Raw genomic sequence first — 12,898 nt, 5'->3', positions numbered from 1 at the left:
CAGAGACTAGATTACTAGATCGCACTGTTGCCAGGCGACGGCAGGTGTATGTAATTGGAGACTCTTTACTGAGGAGATTGGACAGGCCTGCGACCAGGGCGGACCCGGAGAACAGAAGGGTGTGCTGTCTACCGGGCGCAAAGATACGCGATGTGGACCTACGGTTGAAAAGGATCCTAAGGAGCAGGTAAGAACCCCTTGATAATCCTTCATGTAGGAACGAATGACACGGCTAGGTTCTCGTTAGAGAGAATCAAGGGAGATTATGCCAGGCTGGGGAAGACTCTCAAGGAGATAGAGGCTCAGATTATCTTTAGTGGGATTCTGCCTGTTCCGAGGGAAGGGCAGCAAAGGGCTGATAGGATTGTGAAGATAAATAGTTGGCTAAGGGAGTGGTGCTATAAGGAGGGCTTTGGGATGTATGGCCACTGGGAGGCTTTCGGGGACAGACACCTGTTCTCGCGGGATGGGCTTCACCTGAGTAGGGAAGGAAATAGACTTCTGGGAGGGAGGCTGGCTCATCTTATCAAAAGAGCTTTAAACTAGGAAGTTTGGGGAGAAGGTTGGGAGATGCACAGTTAATCTCCACGCCAGTTTCCAGTATTGAAAAGCTGAGTGTAATAAGAGGAGACATAGCCAGGGAGATGAGATTGGACATAGGAAGGACAGGGGGGACGGACACAAAGAGGCCCGCAACATACAGTGCTACTAATGGGAGACAGGCTAAACGACATACATTAGGGTGTTTGTACACCAATGCGAGAAGCCTAGGTAATAAAATGGAGGAATTGGAGCTCTTGGTCCGAGAATTGAAACCGGATAAGTGGGACTGCTGAAGACTATAGCCGGAGAGGAGATTAAAGATAATCTAGGCATGGCGCAATATCTCAATGAATATTTTGCATCGGTGTTTAATGAGGCCAATGAAGGTATTAGGGATACTAGCACCATTACAAAGGGGCATACAGGATGGGGGATTACCGTATCCGAGGTAGAAACAAAACTTGAACACCTTAATGGGGCTAAGTCGGGTGGACCGGACGATCTTCATCCGAGAATATTGAAGGAATTGGCGCGGGAAATAGCAGGCCCATTAGCAATTATATTTAATGAATCTGTAAACTCGGGGGTGGTCCCGTTAGACTGGAGATTAGCCAATGTGGTTCCTATTTTCAAGAAAGGGAAAAAAAGTGACCCAGGTAACTATAGGCCTGTTAGTTTAACATCAGTAGTGTGCAAGGTGCTGGAGAAAATTCTGAAAGAGAAACTAGTTGAGGACCTTGAGGTTAATGGCAAATGCGATAAATTACAGCATGGTTTTACGAAGGGCAGATCGTGCCAAACGAATCTGATCTCCTTCTTTGAGAAAGTAACGGACTTATTAGATAAGGGAAATGCGGTGGACCTAATATACCTGGATTTCAGTAAAGCGTTTGATACAGTACCCCATGAGGAATTATTGGTTAAAATGAAAAACATGGGGATCGATATGAAAATCCAGAGGTGGATAAGGAATTGGTTAATGGGGAGAATGCAGCGGGTCGTATTAAAGGGTGAATTGTCGGGTTGGAGGGAGGTTACTAGTGGAATGCCTCAAGGTTCGGTTTTGGGACCCATTTTATTTAATCTATTTATAACTGACCTCGGGACCGATTGCAAGAGTGGGCTGATAAAGTTTGCGGATGATACGAAGGTGGGAGGAGTTGCAAACTCGGAGGAGGATAGGGATATTCTGCAGGGAGACTTGAATGAGCTTGTGAATTGGAGTATCAGAAATAGGATGAAATTTAATAGTGAAAAGTGTAAGGTGATGCACTTGGGGATGACTAATAACAATTTTAGTTACAAGATGGGGACGCATTGGTTAGAAGTAACGGAAGAGGAGAAGGACCTAGGGGTCCTTGTGGACCGCAGGATGACTATGAGTCGACAATGTGACGTGGCGGTGAAAAAAGCCAATGCGGTCTTGGGATGTATTAGGCGAGGTATATCTAGTAGGGATAGGGAGGTCCTGCTTCCGTTGTATAAGGCGCTGGTGAGACCTCATTTGGAGTACTGTGTGCAGTTCTGGTCTCCCATGTTTGAAAAAGATGAACTCAAACTGGAACGGGTGCAGAGAAGGGCGACTAAGATGATCAGAGGAATGGAAAACCTGTCGTATGAAAAGAGATTAGAGGAGCTTGGGTTGTTTAGTCTGACAAAGCGAAGGCTGAGGGGGGATATGATTGCTATCTTCAAATATATCAGAGGGGTTAATACAAGGGAGGGAGAGGAATTATTCCAGCTTAGTACTAATGTGGACACGAGAACGAATGGATATAAACTGGCCGGGGGGAAGTTCAGGCTTGAAATTAGACGAAGGTTTCTGACCGTGAGAGGGGTGAAATATTGGAACGGCCTTCCGAGGGAAACGGTGGGGGCGACGGACCTGTCTGGTTTTAAGATTAAGTTGGATAAGTTTATGGGGGGAATGGTTTAATGGTAAAACATAGTAGCCAAGGAAAACCAAGCAATGGTACGTGAATAGCATAATGGCCAACAAGGGTCAGGCTAGAGACTCTTGCCTATAATCTCGGGGTATTACTGATCGCCATATTTGGGGTCGGGAAGGAATTTTCCTCCAGGGTAGATTGGCTCAGCTTCTGGAGGTTTTTCGCCTTCCTCCGCAGCATGGGGCAGGGATCACTAGCAGGAGGGTCTCAGCCGATTGAAGTCACTAAAACACAGGATTGGGGACTTCAACGGCAGAGTCCAGGGAAGGGTCTTGCGGCCTGCAGCATGCAGGGGGTCAGACCAGATGATCATAATGGTCCCTTCTGACCTTAAAGTCTATGAGTCTATGAGTTTAATAAGCTTGGGCTATTATGGGGCTAGAAATCAGACAAGGGCAGTCATTTAAAGATACCTCTCTGTAAGAGAAGAATTTGGGCCCTGTGAATTCCCCATGTTGCAGAATTTGGCTTCCAGAAAGTAGCAGAGTACAGAAAGTTCCACACCGCCATTGCTTGTTCTCTCCATTCACTCATACTGCACCGTGATCCTTTGTCCAATGAGGGTTTTGATCTGACCCGAATTGTTTTCAGCATGCAGTTCCTTGGGATTCTGCGGCTAAGTCATCCCACCCCCATGGTCAAAGCCATGGTAGAAGGCTCTGGGGGAGGAAATCTCCATGAGGAGACCCTAGCTGAGATACCTCCACATCATCCTGGTAGGGGGCGAAGAGGGAACAAAGCCACAAGGCCCTCCCTCAGGCCCTGCACATCCCCAGAGCACCGCAGAAGGCCAGGGCTCTCCATGCAGAGGCCTTTTACCTCCAGACCAGCTCTATCCCCAAATGCAGTTGAAGGCAATGGGAACACTGGCTCCACAGCCCCACTGAAAATCAGCTCCCAGGTGTCCCCAGTTGGGCACAAGAAATGAAGGCACCCAAAAATCAGTAGCTGTTTTTGAGAACATTGACCTCCCGCTCTCCGTGCCTCAGTTTTCCCATCTGTAAAATGGAGATAATACTCCTCACCCACCTTGCTAAAGCACTTTGAATGACGAACGCTTGGTAATGCTTGTTGGAGAGACCATAGAGAGAGAGGAACTTTCGTCACACACGGATCAGAGACCTAGCAGCAGCCATATTGCTTCCCACCCCTTTGACTGAGTCCCTGGAATGCCCAGTGAAAATATGCGTCCACTGAACAATTCTAGACTGCCTTTGCATCTCTCATGGTCACTAAACGGCTCCTCAGTGGTACATTGGAAGAGCAGATGCCCCTGACAATACTGCCTGGGGTTGGGGGGACAAGATACTCTTGTTACAAAGGAACACTGAGATGATCAGAAAGCCGGAGTCAGGGACCATCCTATAGTTTGGCAGCTTTTCCTTAAGAGAGTCAAGAGCTTTGATTCATTCTAAATTAGACTCTTCCTCAGTCACTCTGTGTGAGTGTGTTGATACAGAGAGAGAAAGTACATGGGTGTGTACCTATATGGGTAGGAAAAAGCAGGGAGAGGCGGCAGGGAGCAGAGACAGGCACTAGGGAAAGACACCCATGGGGAATGGGGAGCAAGTGGGTTGGGGGAGGAAGAGCCAAAAAGGGACAGAAGGAAAGAAAGAGGGTGGGGGGAAGAGCCCACAGGCCCCAGGGAAAGGGGTTGGAGGAGGTGCAGAGGAAGAGAATAGAAAAGAATGAGACAGAGAGAGGGAGAAGATGAAGGGGGAATAAAAATCATAGGGAGAAGAAGGGATAAAAATATGGCTCAAGGGGAGGAGAGAGCAGACAAGCCACCACGTTAGTGGAGCCTGTTGTAATAATTTGGGCCTCATACGCCTACCCCGATTGTAAGCTTAACTTTGGGTAAGTGGATAAAAAGTTGATCAAATGTTCCAATAACTCATAACAGGGAACGTTAAGGAAAGGGAGACAGACTGAATGAGCCCAAACCGAAAGGCCAACTAGTAACTCAAGGACACTGTTAAGATCATGCTTGGTCAACAAGAGAACTGTGGGGCTGGAAATCAAGGGACCAAAACTGGTGTGTCGGAAATGAGGTCTAATTGGTAGACAAAATAATAAGGGGAAGGACTATTCCACCCATCGCTCCCTTTGGGGTCCATTAGAAAAAAGACCTTTGGGGAGAATGAAGCGCTCTGACTAGCTGGGAGATGGGTGGACAGGAAGAAGTGAACTTCACTGCATGGCTGCCACATCCACCATCTCCTCGGGACCTCAGGATCCACCGTAACGCTGTTGGGCCTTCATGATCCTGATCCTGATGCTGAGAAATGTCCTGTCCAGACCAGGCCTGAGAAAGAGGGACTCAGATGACACGGCCACCTCCACTGGCTCCAGCCAAATCCCAAACACCACCTGGGATGTAAGGGGGTGTTTGCTGTGGGACTGAGCAGACCAATGTCTGTGTGTTCCAAAATCCCAAGCCTTGTTTCACTGTTTAGTGCTGTACAGTGGCAGGAGTCATGTTAACACCTTTCAATCTCTAGGCCAATATATTCCATTAAACCGAATACAAAAACCTTCCAGGCTATGGCTGCCTCTCTGCCCCCAACTCATACTAGCCTTTAGGAGAGCTGCATTGCCCAGCTGCCCCACACCCTCCCCACAGCCACCCTCCTCTCCATAAACCCCACGGTCTCAACCTTGGGGTCAGCTACAACTCTACCTCTCCCCCTCGCCCCACCCCACATCCAGGCTGCTGCCCAATCTTGCCAGTCATAAAATCATAGACTATCAGGGTTGGAAGGGACCTCAGGAGGTCATCTAGTCCAACCCCTGCTCAAAGCAGGGCCAATCCCTAACTAAATCATCCCAGCCAGGGCTTTGTCAAGCCTGACCTTAAAAACCTCTAAGGAAGGAGATTCCACCACCTCCCTAGGTAACCCATTCCCATGCTTCACCACCCTCCTAGTGAAAAAGTTTTTCCTAATATCCAACCTAAACCTCCCCCACTGCAACTTGAGACCATTACTCCTTGTTCTGTCATCTGCTACCACTGAGAACAGTCTAGATCCACCCTCTTTGAAACCCCCTTTCAGGTAGTTGAAAGCAGCTATCTAATTCCCCCTCATTCTTCTCTTCTTCAGACTAAACAATCCCAGTTCCCTCAGCCTCTCCTCATAAGTCATGTGCTCATTTTTGTTGCCCTCTGCTGGACTCTTTCCCATTTTTCCACATCCTTCTTGTAGTGTGGGGCCCAAAACTGGACACAGTACTCCAGATGAGGCCTCACCAATGTCAAATAGAAGGGAACGATCATGTCCCTCGATCTGCTGGCAATGCCCCTACTTATACAGCCCAAAATGCTGTTAGCCTTCTTGGCAACAAGGGCACACTGTTGACTCATATCCAGCTTCTCGTCCACTGTAACCCCTAGGTTCTTTTCTGCAGAACTGCTGCCTAGCCATTCGGTCCCTAGTCTGTAGCAGTGCATGGGATTCTTCCGTCCTAAGTGCAGGACTCTGCACTTGTTCTTGTTGAACCTCATCAGATTTCTTTTGGCTCAATCCTCTAATTTGTCTAGGTCCCTCAGTGTCCTATCCCTACCCTCCAGCATATCTACCACTCCTCCCAGTTTAGTATCATCTGCAAACTTGCTGAGGATGCAGTCCACGCTATCCTCCAAATCATTAATGAAGATATTGAACAAAACCGGCCCCAGGACCGACCCTTGGGGCACTCCGCTTCATACTGGCTGCCAACTAGACATGGAGCCATTGATCACTACCCGTTGTGCCTGATGATCTAGCTAGCTTTCTATCCAACTTATAGTCCATTCATCCAGCCCATACTTCTTTAACTTGCCAGCAAGAATACTGTGGGAGACCGTATCAAAAGCTTTACTCAAGTCAAGGAATAACACATCTACTGCTTTCCCCTCATCCACAGAGCCAGTTATCTCGTCATAGAAGGCAATTAGGTTAGTCAGACATGACTTGCCCTTGGTGAATCCATGCTGATAGTTCCTCATCACTTTCCTCTCCTCTAAGTGCTTCAGAATTGATTCCTTGAGGACCTGCTCCTTGATTTTTCCAGGGACTGAGGTGAGGCTGACTGCCCTGTAGTTCCCCAGATCCTCCTTCTTACCTTTTTTAAAGATGGGCACTACATTAGCCTTTTTCCAGTCATCCGGGACCTCCCCCGATCACCATGAGTTTTCAAAGATAATGGCCAATGGCTCTGCAATCACCTCCGCCAACTCCTTTAGCAGGGCTGGCTCCAGGCACCAGTGCAGGAAGCAGGTGCTTGGGGCGGCCAACGGAAAGAGGCGGCACGTCTGGGTCTTTGGCGGCAATTTGGGGGCGGGTCCCTCTCAAAGTGAAGGACCCGCCGCTGAATTGCTGCCGAAGAATGAAGAGGCGTGGCAGAGCTGCTGCCGAAGTGCCACCGATCGCGGCTTTATGTTCCCCCTCCCCCCCGCACTTCGCTGCTTGGGGCGGCAAAAAACCTAGAGCCAGCCCTATCCTTTAGCACCCTCGGATGCAGCGCATGTGGCCCCATGGACTTGTGCTCGTCCAGCTTTTCTAAATAGTCCCGAACCACTTCTTTCTCCACAGAGGGCTGGTCACCTCCTCCCCATGCTGTGCTGCACAGTGCAGTAGTCTGGGAGCTGACCTTCTTCATGAAGACAGAGGCAAAAAAAGCACTGAGTACATTAGCTTTTTCCACATCCTCTGTCACTAGGTTGCCTCCCTCATTCAGTAAGGGGCCCACACTTTCCTTGACTTTCTTCTTGTTGCTAACATACCTGAAGAAACCCTTCTTGTTACTCTTAACATCTCTTGCTAGCTGCAAATCCAAGTGTGATTTGGCCTTCCTGATTTCACTCCTGCATGCCTGAGGCCGGGTCTACACTAGAAGGTTATGTTGAATTTAGCAGTGTTAAATCAAATTAACCCTGCACCCGTCCACACAACAAAGCTATTTAGTTCGACATAGAGGTCTCTTTAATTCGATCTCTGTACTTCTCCCCGACGAGGGGAGTAGCGCTAAATTCGTCATGGCCATGTCGAATTAGGGTAGGTGTGGATGAAATTCGATGGTAATAGCTCCGGGAGCTATCCCACAGTGCACCACTCTGTTGATGCTCTGGACAGCAGTCCGAGCTCGGATGCTCTGACCAGCCACACAGAAAAAGCCCCGTGAAAATTTGAATTCCTTTTCCTGTCTGGCCAGTTTGAATCTCATTTCCTGTTTGAACATTGTGGCAAGCTCAGCAGCACTGGCAACGATGCAGAGTTCTCCAGCAGAGGTGACCATGCAATCGCTGAATAGAAAGAGGGCCCCAGCATGGACTGATCGGGAAGTCTTGGATCTGATCGCTGTGTGGGGCGATGAGTCCGTGCTTTCGGAGCTGCGATTGAAAAAATGGAATGCGAAGATCTACGAGAAGATCTCCAAAGCCATGATGGAGAGAGGATACAGCCGGGATTCAACGCAGTGCCGCGTGAAAATCAAGGAGCTGAGACAAGGGTACCAGAAGACCAAAGAGTCAAACGGACGCTCCGGATCCCAGCTCCAGACATGCCGTTTCTATGAGGCGCTGCATTCCATTCTTAGGTGCGGCTGCCACCACTACCCCACCACAGACCGTGGACTCTGAGGATGGGATATTGTCGACGGCCGCTTCCTTGGAGATGTTAGCGGACGGGGAAGATGAGGAAGGAGATGAGGAGGACGAGGCAGTCAACAGCGCTTACAATGCTGATTTCCCCGACAGCCAGGATCTCTTCATCACCCTCACGGAGATCCCCTACCAACCCTCCCCAGGCGTTAACCCGGACCCTGAATCAGGGGAAGGATCAGTTGGTAAGTGTTTTAAACATGTAAACATTTATTTTGAACAAAACAGGAATATTAACAATGGGTTTTTCATGATTAGTTTGCCCTAGGCGCTTAACGTTTTAGTCCTTGGCAGTGCAACTACTGCAAAAGAATCTAAAAATGTCCGGTTTATCATGATTAGTTTGCCCTAGGTGCTCTACTTTTTAGTCCTTGCCAGTGCAGCTACTGGAAAATAAGATCTATATGTCCGGGGATAGAGCTGAAATCCTCATGGGACATCTCCATGAAGCTCTCCTGGAGTTAATTGGAAAGCCTTTGCATGAGGTTCCTGGGGAGAGCGGCCTTATTGCGTCCTCCGTGGTAGGAAACTTTTCCATGCCGGGCTAGCAGCAAGTACTCTGGGATCATTGCCTCACACAGCATGGCCGCAGATGGCCCTGGTTTTTGCTGGCATTCACGCAGCATGCGGTCTTTCTCTGTGTCAGAAATCCTCATCAGAGTTATGTCGCTCATGGTGACCTGCTTTGAATTAGGGGAATGTTAATATTGGGACTGCTTGCCTGTTCCTTTACATTACTGTAACCGGCGGTTTACAGCCACGCGGTGGAGGCGGGAGAGGGGCAGCATACAGGGATCGTTCCTGGGGACAGCCGCGAGGGGGTGGGACAGGGGCAGAGTTCATGCTTGCCGGATTGCCGGCAGCAGGAACTGGCCAACGCTAGAAGCATTGCTTTGAACGTGAAAGGAGGGCACTGCTATAAATTACGTTTTAAACAGCCAAAAGTCTACGGCTTACCATGTCAGCCTGCTACTCGAATTCCGCTGTCCTGCTCCGCTTGTCTGATCTCCACTGCAAGACCCCAGGCACTGAATGCGAAGGCCGAAAATTCGACCTTGTCCTGAGTGCACATGTGATAGGTGCTATGCATGGTCTTCTTCACAGAGAAAGACTATGTTCATTGTTCACAAAAATGTATCTTTGTGAGGAATTCACTCCCTTTTTCCCATCCCACAGCTGCAAATGTCTCCCGACCTACCCCGGCATCCCCCTCCCAGAGGCTGGCGCAGATTAGGCGGAGAAAGAAAAGGACACGGGACGAGATGTTCTCCGAACTTATGGGCTGCTCCCGAGCCGAGGCGGCCCAGCAGACCCAGTGGAGGGAGAACATGTCGCAATACCAGCAATGACACAGCGAACGTGAGGAGAGGTGGCGGCAGGAAGACCAGCAGGCGACTCAAACGCTTCTTGCACTTATGAGGGAGCAAACGGACACGCTCCAGCGCCTTGTGGATGTTCTGCAGAACCGGAGGCAGGAGGACAGAGCCCCGCTGCAGTCTATCTCTAACCACACTCCCCCACCCCGGCACAAAGTCCCATCTCCCCCCTCACCCAAAGTCCCAAGAAGGAGGGGCGGCAGGGGCCGTGAAAACTTTCACTCCACCCCTGCAGACTGCTCAAGTACCAGAAGGCTCTTGTTCCCAAAAATTTGATAAGTCCTTTCCTTCCTGCCTCACCCAAGCCCCCGTCCCAGTTTCATCCCCTAACTGTGTAGTTGCTAATAAAAAATATGTTTCTGTTAATTACTGTTTCCATGTTTGTACACAAACATGTTCTGTTTGTGACTTCAGGGTAGCCATTCTGTGTCTCCAGGCAGTTTCTTGCTTGTCTCTGTAAGGGCTGCCACATCTTACTGAAGGCTGAAAATCTGAGGAAGCATTTGCTTCTCTGGTGCTTAAAGCTGCAGCGCTGTCAAAAGTTCTAAAGAATCTGTTGTTCCTTCCCCTCCCAGGCAAAACCTAGGTCAAGCAAAACAGCTGCTCGTAAACCACCGTGTTTGCCTTTGCACTCTGTGATGGCCCTGGCATGCTGGATTAGTGACATGGTACTTGAGGCAATTAATCCTGGCATTGTCTGGTAATCAGAGGAGTTTCACCATGGGGTGATTTAAAACTTCTCACTCTCAGCTTCCAGGAATTTGACCTTTCGGCCCGTAAGCAGTCCCGTCTTTGACACACATGGAGACTTTTCCCAGTTGGGTGGTAGAGAATCTGTTGGAAGTACATGTTCCCAAGGCAGCTGTAGCACCTCTCTCCTAAGCTGCTTTCTGGAAGGTGTCCCAAATGAAACCTAGTCTCTTTGGATTCCCCTAGGAAGTGGCTGTGTAGTAGAAGCAGTCTATTGGTCTTCCAGGAGCATGTTTATAAAACATCACCTCCACGACTGCAACCCCACCCTCGTATCTTCACATCCAACCAGCAGAACTTGCATGGAGGAGGGAGTTGGCTTTGTATTGTCCAAGCATTATTAAAAGTCTGCCTTGGGTGCATTTACCCTATTTTGGACCCGGATGGTGCAGATACTGTATTCTCATTCTAGATCAGCGGTTCCCAAACTTTAACAACCTGGGAACCTGTCAAGGCTCCTTCCCCACTCTGATCTTTAGGGTACAGATGTGGGGGTCTGCATGAAAACTTCTAAGCTTAACTACCAGCTTAGATCTGGTCCCCTGCCACCACTCCCAATGGGCTAACTCCCTTCCCTGGGTAGCCTTGAGAGACTCTTCCACCAACTCCCTGGTGAACATAGATCCAACCCCTTGGATCTTAAAACAAGGAGAAATTAACCACCACCACCCCCTCCTTTCTCCCACCAACTCCTGGTGGATCCAGATCCAATCCCCTTGGATCTAAAAACAAGGAAAAATCAATCAGGTTATTAAAAAAGGCTTTTAATTAAAGAAAAAGGTCTAAATCATCTCTATAAACTCAGGATGGAAAATAACTTTACAGGGTAATCAAACTTAAAGAGCCCAGAGGAACCCCCTCTAGCCTTAGGTTCAAAGTTACAGCAAACAGAGGTAAACACCTTAGCAAAAGGTACATTTACTAGTTGGGAAAACAAAGATAAAACTAACACGCCTTGCCTGGCTGTACTTACAAGTTTGAAATATGAGAGACTTGTTCAGAAAGATTTGGAGAGCATAGATTGATGTCTGGTCCCTCTTAGTCCCAAGAGCGAACTCCCCCCAGAAACAAAGAGCACAAACAAAAGCCTTTCCCCCACCAAGATTTGAAAGTATCTTGTCCCCTTATTGATCCTTTGGGTCAGGTGTCAACCAGGTTACCTGAGCTTCTTAACCCTTTACAGGTAAAAGGATTTTGGAGTCTCTGGCCAGGAGGGATTTTATAGTATTGTACACAGGAGGGCTGTTACCCTTCCCTTTATAGTTATGACAAAACCCCTTTCACTAAAATGTCAAGTCTCGCGAACCCCTTCCTCAAAATAAATATTTCCAGGGATTTTCTCCTTTACCTGAGTATAAATTATAAAAACAGTAATCTGGGAAATATAAAATTTGTTTTGATGACAAGCTTATTACACACTTCATTATTAATTATTATTTATCATTACAGTATTTTATTACATTATGAAAACGGCAACACTCTTCCAAGATCTTACTTTCGTAGCTTGTATCACTTTGAATAAGTCTGTTATAAGACAAGGCTCCTACGTTTCATGCTGTTTCACACCTGATACTCCTTGATGAAGGTATTTAAGAAGTCAACTTAGAGTTCCTTCTACACAAGCATTCAGGTCTTGAGCAGTCCAGACAAACAACGCACGTTACAACAAAGCTTAAACTTGTTCTTCCTAATAATTTTAAAAACAATATTAGCTGCCTATTTAATTTTAAAAACAGGAAAAAATATCCACCTCCCTTTGCATTTCTTAAAAGGAATTTTGAAGTTTAAATCTCAGTGTGATAGAGATGCTTGCTTTGATCTGCTTCGCTCTTGGACGTCCAGGGGCTCCGGGCTGCTGGCCCCATGCTGCTCGGGGTCCCTAGGGACAGCTCTGTCCGCCATTAGGGAATTTTTTCCCCGCGGACAACCTGTAACATTTCGCGAACCCCAGTTTGGGAACCACTGTACTAGATTAATTCACCAACATTGCTGCTGTACGTCTGATGTGCAGCGTGTAGTCTGCTGAAGAGCAGATTCTATACGAGCTGTGGCTTCACTCTTCTCTTCCCTGAGCTCTCCTACTGAGAGGTGAACAAGAGAAGTTTGTTCTTGCTTTGAGTCCAATAGCTTGGTGCATTGTTCAAGGATCTCCTATATAAAGATGCTACTTATCATCTGTCTACATCTTTATAAGGCCCCCACCAGTGCAGTATTTGAGTGCCTGTTTCCGCCCAAGTTGCATAACCTCTCTGCCTGTTTACACAACAAGGACATCTATCACTGTCTTTAATGTTGAGAAGGTAAGAGTTTGATTTCAGGTTTTGGATGAGGACAAAATGGAGCCTTGATTACATGCCAGGCGTCTGCTCGTGGCGGTGAGGCTGAACATGATGATGATGTTTTTTGGATTTGCAGCGTTCGCCTCTGCAGCAGGTTGCCCAGCTCTACTGTCCAAGAGAGGAAGCTCATCCTGGGCTCATGTAATTTTGATCCCGCCCCCTCTTGATAGGGCTGCCTGCCAGAGGTGAATTCTCACTGAGCGATACCCTCCGGGCAGCCTGCATGTAGCTCAGAGGTTCTGGGGAAGATTTGTTGAGGGGCCAGAGAAGGCCAAGCCTGACTGCTGCTGCTTGGCAGGCCAC

Source organism: Malaclemys terrapin, chromosome 10 (assembly GCF_027887155.1).
Source record: "Malaclemys terrapin pileata isolate rMalTer1 chromosome 10, rMalTer1.hap1, whole genome shotgun sequence".
NCBI classification, from domain to species: Eukaryota; Metazoa; Chordata; order Testudines; family Emydidae; genus Malaclemys; species Malaclemys terrapin.
Note: the sequence above shows the minus strand (reverse complement) of the source record.